Genomic DNA, 20,045 nt, shown 5'->3' with positions numbered 1-20,045 from the left:
GGTGTGTATTGGAACAACACAAAAAAGAGGTAAATTTGACACATTTTTTCACAGAGCCCCCAAAAAGGGCCCAACAAAATTGAAGGAATCTTTCCAAAATTTTAGGTAAACAACTTTGTTTCAAGCATGTGATGTTTGCTGAAACTCACCTGTGGCAAGTAACAGGTGTGGTCAATATAAAAATCACACCTGAAAACAGATATAAATGGGAGAAGTTGACTCAATATATGCATTGTGAGTCTGTGTGCCGTACTAAGCATGGAGAATAGAAAAATGAGAAGAAAATAGTCTAAGGATTGAGGACCAAAATTGTTCAAAAATATCAACAATCTCAAGGTTACAAGACTATCTCCAGAGATGTTCTTTTGTCCATGGTGTGCAACATAATCAAAAAGTATTGATTGTGCAAGTAGCCACAGTTGTCACTTGGTCATACGTGTTGTCGCCAACCATCCACTGTGTAAAAGCTTCACTAATTGAGGAACATAGATATTCCTGCTAATATGCGAATTCCATCAAACCAAGAACTACTGAACAACTTTTGAAAAGCATGACATTTTTACTTAAAAAGCAAATTCACTTATGAAGTTCAAAGAATCTTTAGTGGATAATTTCAAAAATGTTTCCCTTCCTGACAATTTTTCTCTTTCTAACCTGCACTGTGCAGGGACCACACACATATTAAAGTATTTACTTTCCAGAAAGTGGAAAGAGACCTAAGGTGAGCAACGATTCGCTGTGCAAAAGGTTTACTGATAAGGGTGCACAAATTTTTCTGCTAACAAGCCAATCCCACAAACCCAAACATTTCGGAAAAATTAAGAAAAAGTCTTGATATATTTTTTTTATTTCACTTATGAAGTTCAAAGAATTATGGTAATTCCATCTTGTCATGGTTTCGCCCCTCACTGTGTCTGAGATACAGTTACTGACAGCTCGGCCATCCAATCTGTTATAGGGGTGTGCTGAAGCTGTTGGTACTTTGACAGCTTGGCCATCCAATCTGGTACAGGGGCATGCTGAGCTGTCAGTGTGCTGATTGACAACTCAGCTATCCAATCTGAGACTGTGAGGCGTCGGCTGTCTCCATGTGTTCACTATTCCAGTTGATTACCATGCTTCTTAACTGAGCTGTGTCTCTAAGACCACTGCCAGACATACATTCAGCCTGCGAAGTTTGAGCTTTCCTGTGCCTTGAGTTCTGTATGCTTGATCTGTTGCCTAACCTTGGAACCATTCGCCTGTATAACCCCTTCAGCTCTGATCCGTTATCCTGCTGGTATTCTGACCACAGAATGTTACCCGACTATGCTTTTGTCTCTTCAATCTGTTTATGATGTACCCTCCTGGCATCTGATTTTGGATGCCTTGACCACTCTGACTCACAGCTTGTCTGTGAAAAGTGACTAGCGTCACACATTTGATCATTTTGAACAATTTTTCTCTTTCTCACAATGATTATCGGAGTGCTACTGGGAAATTCAACCCATATGCAGTCATAGTAATATTTAATTTCACCCCAAATTAAAAAGAAGGGTAAAAGTAATGTATCTAATAAGATAAATGTTGATTAATAAAATGTTGCATTTTGTGCCTGAAACTGCCAGGGAAGGCTTTTGGTACAATAAATAATGGTATCTTCCATTGATGCAGAGAAAAAAGAAAAGGTAATGCCAGCTCAGTTGTGACGTCCATCTGCGAGTCTGGGCTGCAGTAAGACAGCACCCCGAGCAACCCCGATACCCTTTACCCCTATACAGGGATCTGGATTTACAGCAGAGCCCAGGAGGTAGCTGTCTGAATAAGAGCAGCGGACCAGAGCAGGACGGTCGCCAGAAAGGGGTTAAAAAACGGGAGCAAAGCATAGTCAGGAATCCAAGTCTAAACCAGGCGGGCAGTAAAGGTACAAAAACGGCAGACAGTAGCAGAGTCAAATCCAGGCCAAGGTCAGAGTCATAAACCAGGAGGAAGGCAGAGGTACAAAATCGTCAGGCAGGAGCAGAGTCAGAAATCCAGGCAAAGGTCAGAATCAAAGATAGCAAATAGCAAGCTAGCACACTGGGGAAACCAAGACTATATCTGGCGGCCTGCAAGACAGGCCCCAAGGTATTTGAAGGATCAGGCTATCCCTCACAGGTTCACAGTCTGATGATGTCATTTGGACCGCCCCCAGGACCAGGCCAGATGGTGATGCATCAACCCTTTCATGGCTGGCAGAGGAGCGAAGCCTGCCCCACCAGATGCCTGCGCAGGAGCCCCTTCTCTGTCACCACCACCCACGGGGAAACCACGGCGCCTCCTAGTGGCCGAGGCAGGAACAGCCATCCCCGAGTCCGATGGTGACGTGACCGCCCGGCGCCTCCCAGTGGTTGAAACCGGAACAGCAGTCCCTGTATCTGAAGGCGACGTGACAGTCCAGCTCCTCCCAGTGGCCGAGGCAGAAACAGCAGTCCCTGTATCTGACGGCGACGTGACAGTTCGGTGCCTCCCAGTGGCCAAGGCAGGAACAGCAGTCCCTGTGTCTGACGGCGACGTGACATCAGAGTTGAAGTACGTAGAGATCCCGCATGCATGGAACCATGAGCCGACCAGGCTGCACCTGGCTAAATTTCAAAGGCTTCTTTCGTTATGGAGCTTGATGATACAGAACATGCAGCTTTGCTCGCCAGTGCTCTTCCTTTTCCAATTATGACAACAGCCAGAGTTTCAGCATTAAACAATTAATTAATTGTATCTCTGATCACATCATTTATGCCATTGTGTACATCCTGTAACAAGCCGCACATTGAATGTGCGTGCCGCAAACTGAAAGTTTGCATTAATGAATGTATTAATGACATCATCAATAACAAACAGAATAATAGACATATATCATCAGCATCTAAACATTTTATTGACACAGATAATGGCAATCTTTTAAAATGTTTGGTTTTGAGAAAATTACTAGACCGGCTTGAGGTGGTGATATGCGAAGGCGCTTATTGGTGAGAGAAGCATTCTGGAATTTTAATCTAGGTACCCTATTTCCTTTGGGACTAAATTTGAGAAATGAAATGGCTTATCATTATTAGAATTCTGAGTATTTTTATACTTTTGCATTATGCTATTTATTTCTTACCTCCATGTTTTCTAATATATATTCACTTTAGATAATAATTTAAATTTGCGCTGTATATTTGTCCCTTCCCTTTTTTTTTTTCCCCTTTGTTTTCTTTTTCACAGCATTCCTTGGTCTTAATTAGTTAATTATTTCTCATGTGTTTTGGTTAATCTCACCTGTGTATTTAAGACTGTTGCTTCGTCATTTCCAAATAAGCTTGACAAAGAACAACCATGTTCGAAACGCGTTGCTTGCTGACCATTCTGTACACAATTTTTTAAACTGACTTTGATGGAATAAAAATTATATTTGAAATTTTGCAGAAGCTGGGACTTTTCTACTTTTTCTATCTTCCATTGAGTCTAAGCTCACACAATTATTTCATAAGAGGCAATGCAATCCATATAGTCCGGCATCAATTTTTGACATACTTGAACACATGATAGTATATTGTATGCATGATTTTTGGAAATACAAAATGAAAACTGATGATGCAGTAGAGGGGGTAGAGGAGAAAGTGTGTGGAAAGCAGTAGGTAAGGAGGATGATGATCTGGCTGATGACAATGACAAAGCACTACTTTTGAGAGAAGACAACTTTCCAGAAAGATGTTCTTGAGGAGTGGAAGGAAGACAGCATGAGCCTTGCTCATCTTGGTGGTCAGTTTCCTTTTTCCACATAAGTAGGTGATTCCATTACATGTGATGACAAAGTGATATAGTTCCTACAGTTAGGTCCATATATATTTGAACAGAGACAACATTTTTCTAATTTTGGTTCTAGACATTACCACAATGAATTTTAAACAAAACAATTCAGAACATCTTTCTGGAAGAACATCTTTCTGGAAAGTAGTCTGCTCTCAAAAGTAGTGCTTTTTCATTGTCATGTGGTAATGTCTAGAACCAAAATTAGAAAAATGTTGCCTCTGTCCAAATATATATGGACCTAACTGTATATAGTTCCTAACCAAACCTGCATACTTCAACAGATTGGTCTTTCGGCAATATGGAAATAACATGTGTGGCATTACCTGCTCTAGAGCTGACCACAGGAAAGTCAGATTTAAGATAAGATAATCCTTTAATCGTCCCGCCATGGGGAAATTCAGAGCATTACAGCAGCAAGGCAGGAACAAGTACAGATACAGATGCATAAAGGCATTACATTGACAGTAGGTAGGTACATATACGAAAAAAAAGGATATAACCGGACTATCACAACTTTGGATCTATCAGTTCACTGTTTGGGTCATTCTCCGTTTTGGACAGTGCTGGTTATACAACATAACTGCAGCAGGAAGGAAGGAATTGCTGGAGTTAAGCTGTATAACCAGCACTGTCGAAAACGGAGAACGACCCAAACAGTGAACTGATAGATCCAAAGTTGTGATAGTCCGGTTATATCCTTTTTTTTCGTATATGTACCTACCTACTGTCAATGTAATGCCTTTATGCATCTGTATCTGTACTTGTTCCTGCCTTGCTGCTGTAATGCTCTGAATTTCCCCATGGTGGGACGATTAAAGGATTATCTTATCTTAAATCTGACTTTCCTGTGGTCAGCTCTAGAGCAGGTAATGCCACACATGTTGTTTCCATATTGCCGAAAGACCAATCTGTAGAAGTATGCAGGCTTGGATAGGAACTATATACAGTTAGGTCCATATATATTTGGACAGAGGCAACATTTTTCTAATTTTGGTTCTGTCAATTTGGACCCAGAGGTTGTTTTTTGATGCACATCACCTCCACTTCCTTTCTCTGAAGGCATCAACCGTCACTTCTGATGAACGCAACTCCTTGTCACCACTGTTTAGTTCTCTCATCATCGTCATCATCATCCATGATTCAGGTTCCTCTGTGTCTGAAATGGCCAGTGCAGAGCTTGCAACACAGATTGGCATTATAATCATTTTGACCATCTCCTCCAGCACTATGTCTACGGAGAACAAAGGTCAACTGTTGATGTCTTCCAAAATATAATCTGGAAGTTTTTCTGATGTGGCACGTTCCTTTGCAACCAGAATGATTTTGTTTAAGGGACTTTGGGGCAGAATAAAAAAGAGGTGTCATTGACAGAATGGAAATTCTGCTATGTACAACAATAACTGTTATAGTGGCGGAGGAGCTGAGCTGACTGCTTACTTCAGCTGATGGGTCTTTGTCAGAGGCTACATCAGCCTGCTGTGATTGAGATAAGGGATGGAACATATAATCCATAATTCCCTCTGCTTCCTTCCCTCTGAAGCACTTGCCAGAGTTTGCAAATGAAGGCACATGTGACTTCCTTTTGGATCTTTTTGTATCAGTAGTATTGTTTATTTTTCTGTTGCCCCATGCTACCAAAAATATTAACTTTGTTAACAAAATTTAGAAACAAATTAAAAGTTATTCTTTTGTTCAAAATATATAATAATCCCAAACTTGGCACAGGTGACAGCTCTGACATATTTTGGTTTAGCATATATTTTGAACAAACGTCTAATGTTTCATTTGTTTCCTTTCAAATGAATTTTCTTGAAATTTTATCTTTAAAAGGGGAAAAGAAGGGGAAGCAAAAGGGACAAGGGAAAATAAAAAGCTAGAGAGCTCCGTCCTACTTCCAGACACTGGTCATTAAAATACACTTACAGATACTTTTATAATTCATACTACAGATATATTATTTAAAGAGTATGAATAAAGGCAGAATTATCGGAACCTGAAATTCCACACTTACCACTTAAAGTAATACTTATTTAAGGTAACTGAGTTGAAAGCAATTTTCTCTTCCAACCAACTGTGTGTACGCAAGAGGTCTATGATATCAGTAAATTTAGGCACATCAGGTTTTTTCCACCATGTAGCGATGCAATTTTTAACTGTCAAGAGGATATGTAAGATCACAAATTTTATCGATGAGCTGACATTCTCAAAGTCCAAGGACAAAAGCGCCATTCGTGGGGTAACCTCAATAGGAGTCTGGGATAAAGAGTTTACATGAAGGTTGAATTTGTGACCATACACTTCGCAGCTTCGGGCAGCACCAGAAAATATGATATAAGTTTCGGGGTTGAAGACAGCCTCTCCATCATAATGATGAAATATCTGTACTAATATGTGACAGACGCGTATGCGTATAATACCACCTAAGCATAACCTTCAAAAAAGTCTCATGTAAACTCATCGATACAGTGGATTTATATGAGAGTTTGATCGCATATTCCCATTGGTCCAACTGTATGGATGACTTAAAGTCTACCTCCCATCTGGCCATGTAATTGTTTTTTAAAAACTCAGTATCTCCATTAAAATAGAGGTAAATGCTTTTATAAGAGACCATTTGTTTTTGAGATTAGGGTTACCCACTAGCGCAGAGATGATTATTAAATTGGAAACTCTGTTGCGAAGTAGTTTTTGGATATGATCTTTTAACATCAAATAAGGCATAAACTCTGCCAAAGGAAGATGGTATTTGTCCCTGAGCCCAGAGAAAGAGAGAATATGACACCCATCCCATATATCCCCGACCTTTGTAACATGAGAATCATACCATATACTTGATGGTGGAAAGTTATATATGTGCGAAACAAATTTGAGGGGAAGAGATTTCAGAATGGCAATTCTATCATCATGTTTTTTAAATTTAGCTAATTTCCTCCAGGCATCAAAAATTGCATCAAAAATTGAGTGACTATGAGTTTTGGACATCTATTCCAGCATAAACTTGAAAAATAAGTTCTGTAGTGAGCTGTAATTACTATGAGCCAATTCCAAATCCATTCATGAAGGACAATCCCCCTCCTTAAACCATTGGTGACTATGCTTGATTAAGGTCGCTTGGTAATAGGACCATATGTTCGGCAAGGCCACTCCGCCATTGTTTTTGCATCTATATAAAATGTTATTTGCTATTCTTGGTTTTGTATTTTGCCAAATAAATGAGTTTATCAAGTTTTGTAGCTTGATAATCAATTTTTGTGTGAACTTTTAAGGGAATGTCCTAAAAATATATAAGATCTTAGGTAAGATAAAGGATTTGACCACCAGTACCCTTCCAAGCAATGTAACTTCTAAAAGACCGAAGTGGTTAAAGTCTTTAGAGATAGTTTTAACAAGAATGTCAATATTGGATGGGATAATTGTTTGGAGATCACGGGTAATATTGGTGCCTAGGTATGTCAAGCTCCTCTCCTCTAGCTGAAATTTAGTGGAGCCTATAACGTCCTCAATATCCGTTGGTGGTAAATTAAAAGGTAGAATTCTGGACTTAGAGTTGTTGATTTTAAAAAAAGATATGTTAGAAAACTGTTCTAATATTATTTTCAGGGCCTCTACAGATTCAGCAGGATTCATGACTGATATAAAGAGATCATCAGCAAATAGATTAATTTTATGTGAGCGGACTTTAGTTTCTATTCCGGATATGGAGGCAGATGCCCTGATGGCTTCAGCAAGAGGCTCTATAGCGATTGTAAAAAGCAAGGGGGATAAGGGACACACCCCTGCCTGGTGCCATTTGTAATAGCAAAGGGTATAGAAAGGTGATTATTCATGTATACTCTAGCATTGGGCTCTACATATAATTGGGCTCTGTATATTGGGCTCTACATATCATTAAATCCAAACCGAGATAAGACATTTTGGAGGTATAACCAATTTACTCTGTCAAAAGCCTTTTCGGCATCTAAGGATAAGAACAGAGAGGGGATATTAGAAGACCTAATCATGTTCAAGATGCTTATTAGTCTCCTTGTGCCGTCGGACGCTTGCCTGCCTCCAATACACCCCACTTGATCGTCTTTGATCAATTTCGGTAATATGATCTTAAGCCTATCTGCCAGGATCTTAGTGTAGATCTTAACATCTCCATTGATCAGGGAGATAGGCCTAAAATTTTCAACCTTGTCAAGTTCATCCTTCCCTTTGGGTAACATTATGATCGTAGCTTCCAACATATTTTTGGGAAAGGAACCACAAGTCGATACATGTCCAAAAAGAGATTGCAGTTGCTGGGACAAAAGTTTAGAGAATAGTTGGTAGTATTCATTAATGAAACCGTCCCGGCCTCGAGATTTCTGTGGCTTAAGATGATTAATAATGTTGGTTATTTCTTCCATACTAATAGGGTGATTAAGGGTTCCAACTCCAATTTGTCAATTTGTGGAAGGTTCAAGCCAGAGAGAAATGAATCAATAGACAGCTGACTTGGGGCAGGAATTGAGGGATCAAGATTTAGATTGTACAATTTTTCAAAGAATGCAGAAAAGACATTTACAATGTCCTGTGGAAGTGTTTTCATGACTCCCGATGAAGATCGAATCTGAGATATTCATTTACGAATACGATCTTGTTTAAGCTTGTTCATCATATATTTGTTTGGTCGATTCTTTGATAAGTAAGAAGCAAGATTTGAAGCTCTGAGAGCCGAGTCATACTCAGACAAAATCTGTGCACTGAGCTCTTGTCTCAGTCTCAGAATTTCCATATGAGTGGCATGAGACGGAGTACTTGATTTAGACTGCTCTTCCTCTTTTACTTTAATACTCGCTTGCAGACTAGATATCTTTTCCCTATTCTCTTTTTTGTGTCTGGAGGAAAGCTGCATAAGGCATCCCGTTATAACCGCCTTATGAGCTTGCCAAAGAGTAAATGGATCTATGTTTCCAGTAGAGTTTTCTTTGAAGTAGTTTCTTATGGAGTCTTCTAATGATTTCTGATATTTTGGGATTTTGTGTATGGTTAGGTTTGTTTTCCATAAAAAGGTGTTATTAACCGGGGGCCCTATTACAAATTTAGCTATTAGGGGAGTATGGTCAGAAAGTGATTTATTAAGGACTTCAACCTTTTTAAATTTAGGTAAGGAGACAATATTTGTAAGAAATAAATCTTATCCTGGATGAGGAGCTATGGACATCAGAATAGTGGGTATACTCATGGAAGGACGAGTTTAGACATCTAAAAGCATCGAACAGCTCATTCTGGAGCAACCAGTTACCCAAGGATGAGGCCGATAGGCGTGCAGAAGAGGAGGAGTCCATACGCTTGTCGGGCACCATCAGAAGTACAAGATCCCAGGTACTTTCAGCTGCATCACATCTAATGTGGTGTACTTAATTATTTGTACTAAATGTCCAACTGGGGGATGTGTGTGGGGGAGACAGGGCAAAAGCTTTGAACAAGGATGAATTCTCATCATCAACCAATAAGAGAAAAAAGAATGGATCTACCTGTGGCAAAACATTTTTGTATGCTTGATCACAGCACCATAGATATAAAATTACTGGTTTTGAAAAGTAACTTCACATCTCAGAGAGAGAGAGAAGAGTCTGGGAGTACAAGCTCATGATGAACTTTGACACTCTCAATGCTGGAATGAATGTGCCTCATGGATTTATGTCTTTTTACATCAATTAAAGAATTTGCTCCTAAGACCTTGTGGGGGCATCACAACACATTAGGAGACCCCAATCAGAGGACAATAAAACATCCAGACTCCTTATCTAAGAACTGGTCCAATATTTATGTTTTTCCCTCTTCCATAATGATAGCTCTGCTTCACGTCACTTGTCTTATCTATTGCATTTTTTCTGTGCTGTGTTGTACATAAATATGTGACTCTTCAGATTTTAAATAAGTCAATGCCTGATGAAGAGACCTGAGTAGTCTCGAAAGCTTTGCAATGTGTTACCATCTTTTCAGTTAGCCATTAAAAGGTATCAACCACTGAGGACTCTCAATTCTCAAGACCAAAAAATTCACAAAGACGGGTCACCGTTGAAATGTTGCCACCTGAGGATCAGTAAAGTATCCACTGTTTTCACATTTAACTTGAGTGCTGCCTATTTTTTTTTTTCCTTTTGTTAATTTGGCTGTTTGGACACTGCTGAATAGGTTTTGCACCTACTATATTATTTTGGTAGTGCTGCCCTTTTTTCTTGATTTATATATATATATATATATATATGTATAAATCCTGCAATAGATATCCCATAAATAAAGCAATGGTGCTCCAGAGGTGTGTTGGCAGAGTTCCTTGACTTCGCAGAAATATAATAGGAAAGTATAGTCTCCAAGGCACGTGGAAGTAAGGCCACAGCAATATCAGGGGCCAATATATAATACGCTGTTACATAATAAGGAGAATACCCCCAGTAGACAATAATGCACAGATCAGGCTCCAATGGTAAATAGTCACAACCTCTTAATAGAAGACAATAGCCATATCAAGGGCCAGGTTATAATGCGTTGCTGATTAATAGGGAAATTGCCCCCAATAAGTGATAGTACACAAACTAAGTTCCAGTAGCAAAAATTCACAACCCTGCAATATATTATATATATATATATATATATATATATATATACACACTCTGTGTTCCAAATTATTATGCAAAAATATTTCCTCATATTTTCTCTATATGAATTGCTGTCATTGTTATTTTCCAGTCATCTAGTATAATTGCAATGTTTTTGAACAAACTGCCTATGAAAACAGTATATTTTTAAAAATAAGAAACACTCAAAATGCATGTTCCAAATTATTATGCACAGCAGAGTTTTCAACCCTTTTATTTTTATTTTGATCAAAAAAATGGTCAATTGTGAAATTATAAGCATTATCAGCTTATTACAAAATGAAATCAAACAGTTTTCATGTCAAAACTTTATTCTAGGTGATGTTACATTTGCACATAGGACCCCTTGTTGGAAAGAAGCGTCTGAACTCTCTCGTCCATTGAATTTGTCAGTTTTTGAATAGTTTGTGCTTCAATTGTTTTGCATGTGGACAGAATACCCTCCCAGAGCTGTTGCTTAGATGTGAACTGCCTCCCGCCATCATAGACACTCCTTTTGATGATGCTCCAGAGGTTCTCAATGGGGTTGAGGTCAGGGTTAAGATGGTGGCCACACCATAAGTTTGTCCTCTTTTATGCCCATAGCAGCCAGAGATGCAGATGTGTTATTTGCAGCATGAGACGGTGCATTATCATGCATGTAAATGATCTTGCTGCGGAAAGCACGGTTCTTCCTCTTGAACCATGGCAGGAAGTTCTGTTTTAGAAACTCCACACAGATTATGGAGTTCATCTTTACCCTTTCAGGGATCCTAAAGGGGCCGACAATCTCTCTCCCCATGATTCCAGCCCAAAACATTACTCCACCTCCTCCATGTTGGCGCCTTAGCCGTGTTTTCATGGGGTGTCCATCAACCAGCCATCCTCCACTCCATCCATCTGGACCATCAAGCGTTGCACGGCACTCATCGGTGAACAAAACAGTTTGGAAGTCAGTCTTCATGTATCGTTTGGCTCACTGGAGCAGTTTCTGCTTGTGTGCAGTGGATAGAGGTGGTCGACAGGATGGCTTACGCATAGCTGCAAATCTCTGAAGGACCCTGCATCTTGTTGTTCGGGGGACGTTGGAGGCACCAGCAGCTTCAAAAACTTGTCTGCTGCTATGACAAGGCATTTTTGCAGCTGCTCGTTTAACCTGACGCAATTGCCTGTTGGAAAGAGTCCTCAATTTTTCCTTATCAGCATGCACACGTGTGTGCTGGGAATCAGCTACATACTTCTTGATTGTGCGATGATCACGATGAAGTGTCTTGGCAATGTTGATTGTAGTCACCTAAATACTCCACAATTTGTTGCTTCTCAGCAGCCGACACATCCTTTTTCTTTCCCATTTTGGCAAAAAATGTAGGCTGCTTAATAATGTGGAACAGCCTTCTTAAGTAGTCTTGCCTTTATTTGGACACACCTGCCAAACTAATTTGCACAGGTATCTGCAATTGCTTTCAGTGATATAAAGAGCCCTGACACACATCACCATCAATGAGTTTAAATGACAAACAAAAAAATTCTAACCTTATCACTCCTAAACTCTTTTTGCATAACAATTTGGAACACAGTTTATATATATATAAATCCTGCAATAGATGTCTCATAAATAAAGCAACGGTGCTCCAAAGGTGTGTCGGTAGAGTTCTTTGACTTTGCAGAAATATAATAGGAAGGTATAGTCTCCAAGACACACGGAAGTAAGGCCACAGCAATATCAGGGGCAAATATATAATGCGCTGTTATATAATAAGGAGAATACCCCCCAGTAGACAACAATGTACAGATCAGGCTCCAATGGTAAATAGTCACAACCTCTTAATAGAAGGCCACAGCCGTATCAAGGGCCAGGTTATAATGCGCTGCTGATTGATATTGCCCCCCAAAAGTGGTAGTACACAAATTAAGCTCCAGTTGCAAAAATTTACACCCCCGAAATATAGAACAGAGTGTTAAGGGGCACAAAAAAATAATAAATGACACCTGCAGCGTCAAGAGGTTTAAGCCTTTTGCTTACCACAGACCTAGCAGGACAATTGTTTAGGTTTAAAATAGCAGCCCTTGCTTCTGCCACACAGCCGCAATATGTATTGTAGATCCAGCGGCTATTCCTGGTGTCTCCGGTCCCTTTGCTGCAGCTCCGGTGTCTTCCTGCTTTTCTCTGTGTCTTCTTTGTCTTCTCGCTGTCCTCATCGCTTCTTCTCTCTATCCTCTTTTTTCTTCCTCTTCTTTCTTCTTTTTGCTTCTGTCCTGTCGGCTGTTTCCTTCCTCCGGCTCCGTCGCAGCTCCTCCTTCACTCCGCCTCTTGTTTACCTCAGAGCGCCGGTTTTCACGCCTTTTTGTCTTTGCAGCGGCGCCTCACTTTCCCGTTCTTCCAATGGCCGCGATGACTCCTCCTCACCTCCTAGCGACGTCGGACCCGCCGGACACTTCAGGACTCCTCAGCCTCAGATGCCCCGACTGGACTCTCCATAACTCCGACTCCCCGGGCCGCCACCGGAACTTCTCAGAGGAGGGACTCCTGGGTATTTTCCCGCCAGCAGCTTCACTCACCGCGTCACCGCTGTTTCTCCTGGGGACTCAGTCACACAGATGTAAAGGTGGCAGCCTTTTCTTCAGCACCCCGGCTTCAGGCGCCCTCAGACAGGCCCGCGTTACCTCACAAAGAAGGGCCTCCTGGACTCCTAGGTAATCTCCCGCCACCAGCCACTTCGCTCACCACATCACCGCCAAGTCTCCCGGGCTCCAGGTCTCACAGGAATAGTGATGGTAATTTTTAAATCTCCGCAGCTTCTATTTCTCTTGGACAGGACCGCGTTACCTCACCGAGGAGGGACTCCCGGACTCCCAATGCCGGTTTCCCGCCAATGACGCAGCTCAGCTCTCCGCTCCTTTCGGTCTGCTGTGACAGGGGAAATATCAGTCCCACTTTTTAGAAAATGGTACCAATCGACTCCAGAATGGTTGTGGACAGTCTCAGGGACTTTTTAATCCAGGTTCCTCCTTGGTTTTATATTTTTCGTGGCTTCACTGGCTGATCACGCAGGAACTCAGAGCTCACACAATCGCCACCTTGCAGAGCTCAAGCCATGCCCCCAAATGTTACATTTGCTTCAAAACTTTGCCAACAAAGTTAATATTTTGGGTTTAAAATTCGACTAACTTGACAAAACGCTTAACCGCAAATAAAGAGGTCACCATTGTAAGTACATGAATGGAAAGTGATTTGCGATAACAGCCAGCAATATTGTTTTGTTGACTAAGATTGTTAAATGCAAATAGTCAACAGTTGCAAAATCTTAACCTCTTTCTCTCTTTTTAACTTGTCTTCAACCTGGAGGTTGGGTGTGGATAATTGGATACATCAATTAAAAATGCTAATGAGGGCATTGCCTACCACCTCCTCACTCCTGTCTGGAGACTTTTAAAATGTCACATTTTGTCAGAATTTGTAATCCATGATTAAGACTCTTTTGAGTTGAAACGCGTTGGATTTTTTACCATCCACTGGGGTATCCACTACCTGTAACATGCTCTTTTAACGAAAAGAAATAAAGGAATATTTTTTATAACTACCTTCCCACCTGAGATCGCTGGAGATTACTGTGTGTTACAACTTCTATTCTTCCGGTTTCTGCTGTAGGATCATTAGTATCACACACAGCCTCGGATACCGGTGCCTAGCCTTGGCACATTAAACTTAGGAAAGGACTCTGCACTAGCCCTAGTCCCCAGTCTCTCTCCTCCTCACGTTCCATTCTTATCTATCTTCCTTCTGAACCACTGATCCTTCTTTCTTCCTCTTTCCTTGCAAGCAGCTCCAGCTTACAAGAGGCTGCTGCAACAAGTCCTCTCCCTCCTTCCCCCATAGGGGAGTCTGACTGCAGAGAGGTCTTCTCCCTGCAGATCTTCTTCCCCCTCTATGGGGATTCTTACCTAACTTCCTGTCAGCTTTCCCCTCTAGTGTTTCTAAGCTCCACCCACCACCCAGCACCCTTCATGAACCAAAGCAGCTGCCATAAAGGGTGCTCTGCTGTTCTAAGGTGTCTGTGCTGGATGTAGGTGTTGGAGTCTGGTCAGGTGTTACCATCTTAACTGGGAAGTGGGATACTACACCTCAGGAGGAGGTGCAGTACCTCTGTGGCGACTGAACCCTCAGGGGTGCCACAGATGCCATGTTTCATTTGTAAAGCCACTGATGTGCTTAAACAGTGGACACCCACCACAAGTGACACCACTTTTTTTTAAGCTACTTGATTATTGATTATTTTATATATTGTTTTATGTATTAATTTCATTTGTTTTATTTATTTTTTGATGTGTTGGGGGCTATTTTGCTAAGGGGATTATATTATTATTTTTCTTCTATATGTGGTTTGCTATGCACATCCTTGAACATGTATCAGGTTTTGACTAATTAATGTGTATTGCTTTAATAACATTCTGCACCAGATTTAGCAACCACTTGTATATTACATTTGCAAAATGGAGTATGTGTAGAGCAATGATTAAGAGCTGCTAAGCTCGAAATGCATCTGTTCTGTCCCACCTTTGGTGGTGACAATATGCTGATATGAATTTGGTTTTTTATACGTTGTCCAATAAAGGAAATTTCTCCAAGAACGGGAAGCTGGATGTCTTCTATTCATTTGGACATTAATCCTGCTGCACTACAGGTTTCCGTGCTTGAGCTCCTGGATTATCAGAGGGATGAGCTGGCTTTTTCTTTATTGATATTCCATGAATTTGTTGTGCAATATCTCCTGAGTTCACAGATAGTGCATATGTTGTGGAAAACTACTTTTGAGGCACAGTGCAAAGAACAGAAGAAGGGAAGAAATGCCATATTACATTGCAGATTTTGCTGCACTTGTTTGAGGGTACCATGTTACATTGGCAGAGCCCCTGAGATGTCAGTACAGGAGAACCTCCCATTTTACAAACTAAACCTCCCATTGAGTTCATCTAGGGGTGCAATAATTATATTGATACCACAGGTATGTCAGACTTTTTTACCATTGAGCAGTGAAGAGTATTATTATTATTCACTTTTATAGTGCCATTTATTCCATGGTGCTTTACATGTGAAAAAGGGCATCCATAGACAAGTACATTAAACATGAGCAATACAAGGCTCACACAAGTACAGAGGGAAAGAGGACACTGCCGATGAGGGTTCACAGTCTACAGGGGATGGTGAGGATACACTAGGAGAGGGTAGCGCTGGTCATGAAGCAGTTCATTAGACTGAAGATCACTGCAGGTTGTAGGCTTGTCGGAAGAGGTGGATCTTCAGGTTCCTTTTGAAAGTTTCCATGATAGGCGAAAGTCTGATGTGTTGGGGTAGAGTTCCAGAGTATATGGGAAGATATCCATAGAAGTCTTGTATGCGGATATGGGAAGAAGAGATAAGAGAGGAGTAAAGAAGGAGATCTTCAAAGGATTGAAGGTTGCATGTAGGTAAGTACCGGGAGACCATGTCACAGATGTATGGAGGAGAAAGTTTGTGGATGGCTTTGTATGTCATAGTTAGGATTTTGAACTGGAGCCTCTGGACAATAGGAAACCAGTGATGGGCTTGGCAGAGAGGAGAGGCTGGGGAATAACTGGGAGACAGGTGGATTAGTCGGGCAGCAAGAGATTAGGATAGACTAGAGTGGTGCAAGAGTGCTAGAGGGGAGGCCAGAGAGTAGGAGGTTGCAATAGGCAAGGCAGGAGATGACGAGGGCATGCATAAGCGTTTTTGCAGCTTCTTGGTGAAGGAATGTACAGATCCGGGAAATATTTTTGAGTTGGAATTGGCAGGAGAAAGCAAGGGCTTGAATATGTGGCTTGAAAGAGAGGGCAGAGTCGAGGATCACCCCGAGGCACTGAACATGTGGGACTGTGGAAAGTGAGCAGCCATTGACATTGATGGTTAGGTCTGGTGCAGGGGTGGAGTGAGATGGGGAAAGATGATGAATTCTGTTTTGTCCATGTTTAGTTTTAGAAAGCGAGCAGAATAGAAAGATGAAATAGCGGACAGACATTGTGGGATTTTGTTCAGCAAGGAGGTGATGTCAAGTCCAGATAGGTAGATCTGCATGCAATCGGCGTAGAGATGATACTGCAAACCGTGGGATTCTATGAGCTGTCTCAGGCCGAAGGTGTAGATGGAGAAGAGTAGGGGTTCAAGAACTGAGCCTTGGGGTACACCGACAGACAGGGGGCGAGGTGAGGAGGTGGTGTGGGAGAGGAAGACACTGAATGTTCGGTCTGTTAGATATGACAATATCCAGGATAGGGCCAAATCTGTGATGCCAAGAGATGAGATAATCTGTAATCAGAGGGAATGGTTCACTGTGTCAAAGGCAGAAGACAGGTCCAAGAGAAGGAGGACAGAGTAGTGTTGCTTGATCTTGGCGGTTAGTAGGTCATTGGTGACTTTAGTTAGGGCAGTTTCAGTTGAGTGATGCAGTCGGAAGCCAGATTGTAACTGGTCAAAGAGGGAGCAAGAGGAGAGGTGGGAGGACAGTTCAAGATTGACATGCTGTACTAGCAGTTTTGAGGCATAAGGGAGAAGTGATATTGGTTGATAGCAAGACACAGAGGATGGGTCGAAGAAGGGCTTTTTGAGGATGGGTGTGATTGAGGCATTTTTGAAGGATGAAAGCAAAACAACATTTGTAAGTGAAAGGTTGAAGAGATGGGTTAGGTTTGGGTTGAAGACTGTGGTGAGGTTAGGTGTCAGGAACACCACACTAAACTCGCTCACTGAGCCAGTGCGCATGTCCTGAGTACAAAAAAAGTGCTCAAAGATACCTGTGGAGCAGGGCAGCAGCGGTGACAATGTGTGCTTCAAACTATCAGGACCTGAAGCATGTGACTGCTGGGGGCGTGGCCTAAGCTCCACAGAGCTAGGAGCTGCAGGGAAACTCCTAGAAAGGTAACTACAGGACAAGTTACCAAGGGGCATAGAGAGGGGCGGAAACCAGATCAAGCCGGGGTCAAAGTACGAGATAGCAGGACAGTACCAAAGGGTTAGACAGAGCGGATAGTCAGGACATAGCAATAGATCAGAAAACCAGAATGGGCAATAGACGGTACAATAGGGGCAAACGGTAGCAGAGTAACAATAGCGAAGCCAGGAGGTCAGAACCAGAGAAGACAATAGTACCTAAAACATGAGACGGAGTTCAGAGTGAGGGGACAGGCCGGGTCATACACGGGAATCAAACAAGCAATGCAGTACACGCACACCAGGGGTGTCGGTCAGACACACAGCCAGAATAACAGTATAGCTGACAGAGAATGATAGTCTGGAGTGAGCATAAATACCCCTCCCAGATCCAAAGAGAGGCCAGCAAAAGTTAACCCTGTGAGAACAGGACATTAACCATGTCCTAACCATGACAGTACCCCCTCTTAATGGGGGGCCACTGGACTCCCAGGTTTCTCAGGATATCTGGCATGAAAATCCCGCACCAGTCGATCAGCATGCACCGAACTGGCCGAAACCCACGACCGATCCTCAACGGAATATCCCTTCCAATGGATAAGGTACTGAAGTCTCCGGCGCACCCACCGCAAATCAATGATGAACCCTACCTCGTACTCCAGTTGACCCTCTACCAACACTGGTGGGGCCACAGATGAGGGATCTTCTCTAACTGTCCCCACAGGTTTTAATAGGGACCTGTGGAAGACGTTAGAGATTTTGAAGGAGGTGGGCAACTTTAATTTGTATGACACCGGGTTGATCACCTCTACAATCTTGTATGGGCCAATAAATTTGGGGTCCAACTTCATAGAGGGTATTATAAGTTTGATGATACGGGTGGACAACCAGACTTTTTCCCCCACTGTCAACGCAGGACCCAACCCCCTCCTCCTGTCCACAAAATGTTTGTACTTCTGGGCTTTGGAGATGTTCCCCTGCACCTCCCTCCAGAGGGTTTTTAACTGTTCTACCATCCCCTCGGCACCAGGGCAATCCGAATCCATTTGGGAAAATTCCCCAAACTGCGGAACAAACCCATAATTGACCTGAAAGGGAGACTTTCCGGTAGACTGATTAATACGACAGTTGAATGCAAATTCTGCCATGGGTAATACCTCACACCAGTCTTCCTGTCTGGAGGAGGCCAGGCATCTCAGAATCTGCTCCAGTGACTGGTTGGTGCGTTCAGTTTGTCCATTGGATTCCGGGTGATAGGCAGAGGAGAATGACAATGTGACCCCCAACTTCATACAAAACGCTCTCCAAAACCTGGCCACAAATTGCACACACCTGTCCGACACCACGTTCACAGGCACTCCATGCAGTCGAACAATGTGCTGTATAAACAAGCGGGCCAAGGTTTCAGCAGATGGTAATGCAGGTAATGGCACAAAGTAGGCTTGCTTAGAAAATCTATCAACCACTACCCATACCACTGAGTTGCCCTTGGAAGGTGGAAGATTAGTGATAAAGTCCATGGACAGGTGTGTCCATGGTTTATCCAGAATTGGCAAAGGCACTAATTCCCCGGCCGGCCGGACCTGAGAGCTTTTAGAGCGTGCGCACACCCCACAAGTATTCACAAACATTTTTATATCAGTACCCATAGAGGGCCACCAAAAACCCCTAGCTACTGCCCCCCGGGTAGCTGCAATACTAGGGTGTGCACTTAACACAGAATCATGAAATTCTTGAAGGAGTGTGGAACGGAATTGTTATGGTACAAACAATTTATCTGGGGGTTTATTCCTGGGGGCTTGTGCTTGTGCTTCCAGAATCTCTCTGTAACTCAGAGGAGATTTCGGCTACAACCACTCCCGGTTGAAGAATGGAGGAAGGAGGTTCTGGAGGGGACACAGAATCAAAACTTCGGGACAAGGCATCCACCTTTACATTTTTAGACCCTGGTCGGAACGTGATGGCAAAATGAAATCGAGAAAAAAAAGTGCCCACCGGGCCTGTTTGGGGGTCAGTCTCTTAGCAAACTCAATATAGGCCAGGTTTTTATGATCAGTGATGACCGTAATGGGATGAGCGGCCCCCTCCAAAAAATGCCTCAATTCTTCGAAGGCCAATTTAACTGCTAACAATTCCGTTACCGACATCATAGTTTCTCTCGGCCGAAGAGAACTTCTTAGAGAAAAAGGCACAGGGTTTGAGGTTAGTCAGGGTAGAGGGACCCTGTGACAATACTGCCCCCACCCCCACCTCCGAAGCGTCGACCTCGACGATAAAAGGTCTTGACGAATCGGGTTGTACCAGCACAGGGGCTGTAGTAAAACACTTCTTTAATGCCAGGAAGGAATTTTTTGCGGCCACGGACCAATTTTTACATCTGCCCCTTTAAGTGTGAGGTCCGTCAAGGGTTTCACCACCTGCGAGAACCCTTTAATCAACTTCCTATAATAATTAGCGAAGCCCAGAACTCGCTGCAACCCCTTCAGGTCATGAGGCTGCACCCAATCTGTAATGGCCTGAACCTTCCCTGGATCCATGCGGAATCCCTCCCTGGATACAATTACACCCAGAAAAGATAGTTCTTGCATAAAAAATGAGCACTTCTCCAGCTTAGCATACAAATGGTTCTCCCGGAGTCTCATAAGAACCGTACGCAGATGGTGCAAGTGTGACTGACTGTCCTC

This window comes from Dendrobates tinctorius, unplaced genomic scaffold (genome assembly GCF_039654945.1).
Source record: "Dendrobates tinctorius isolate UK_male_01 unplaced genomic scaffold, ASM3965494v1 ptg000087l, whole genome shotgun sequence".
Classification (NCBI taxonomy): Eukaryota; Metazoa; Chordata; class Amphibia; order Anura; family Dendrobatidae; genus Dendrobates; species Dendrobates tinctorius.
Note: the sequence above shows the minus strand (reverse complement) of the source record.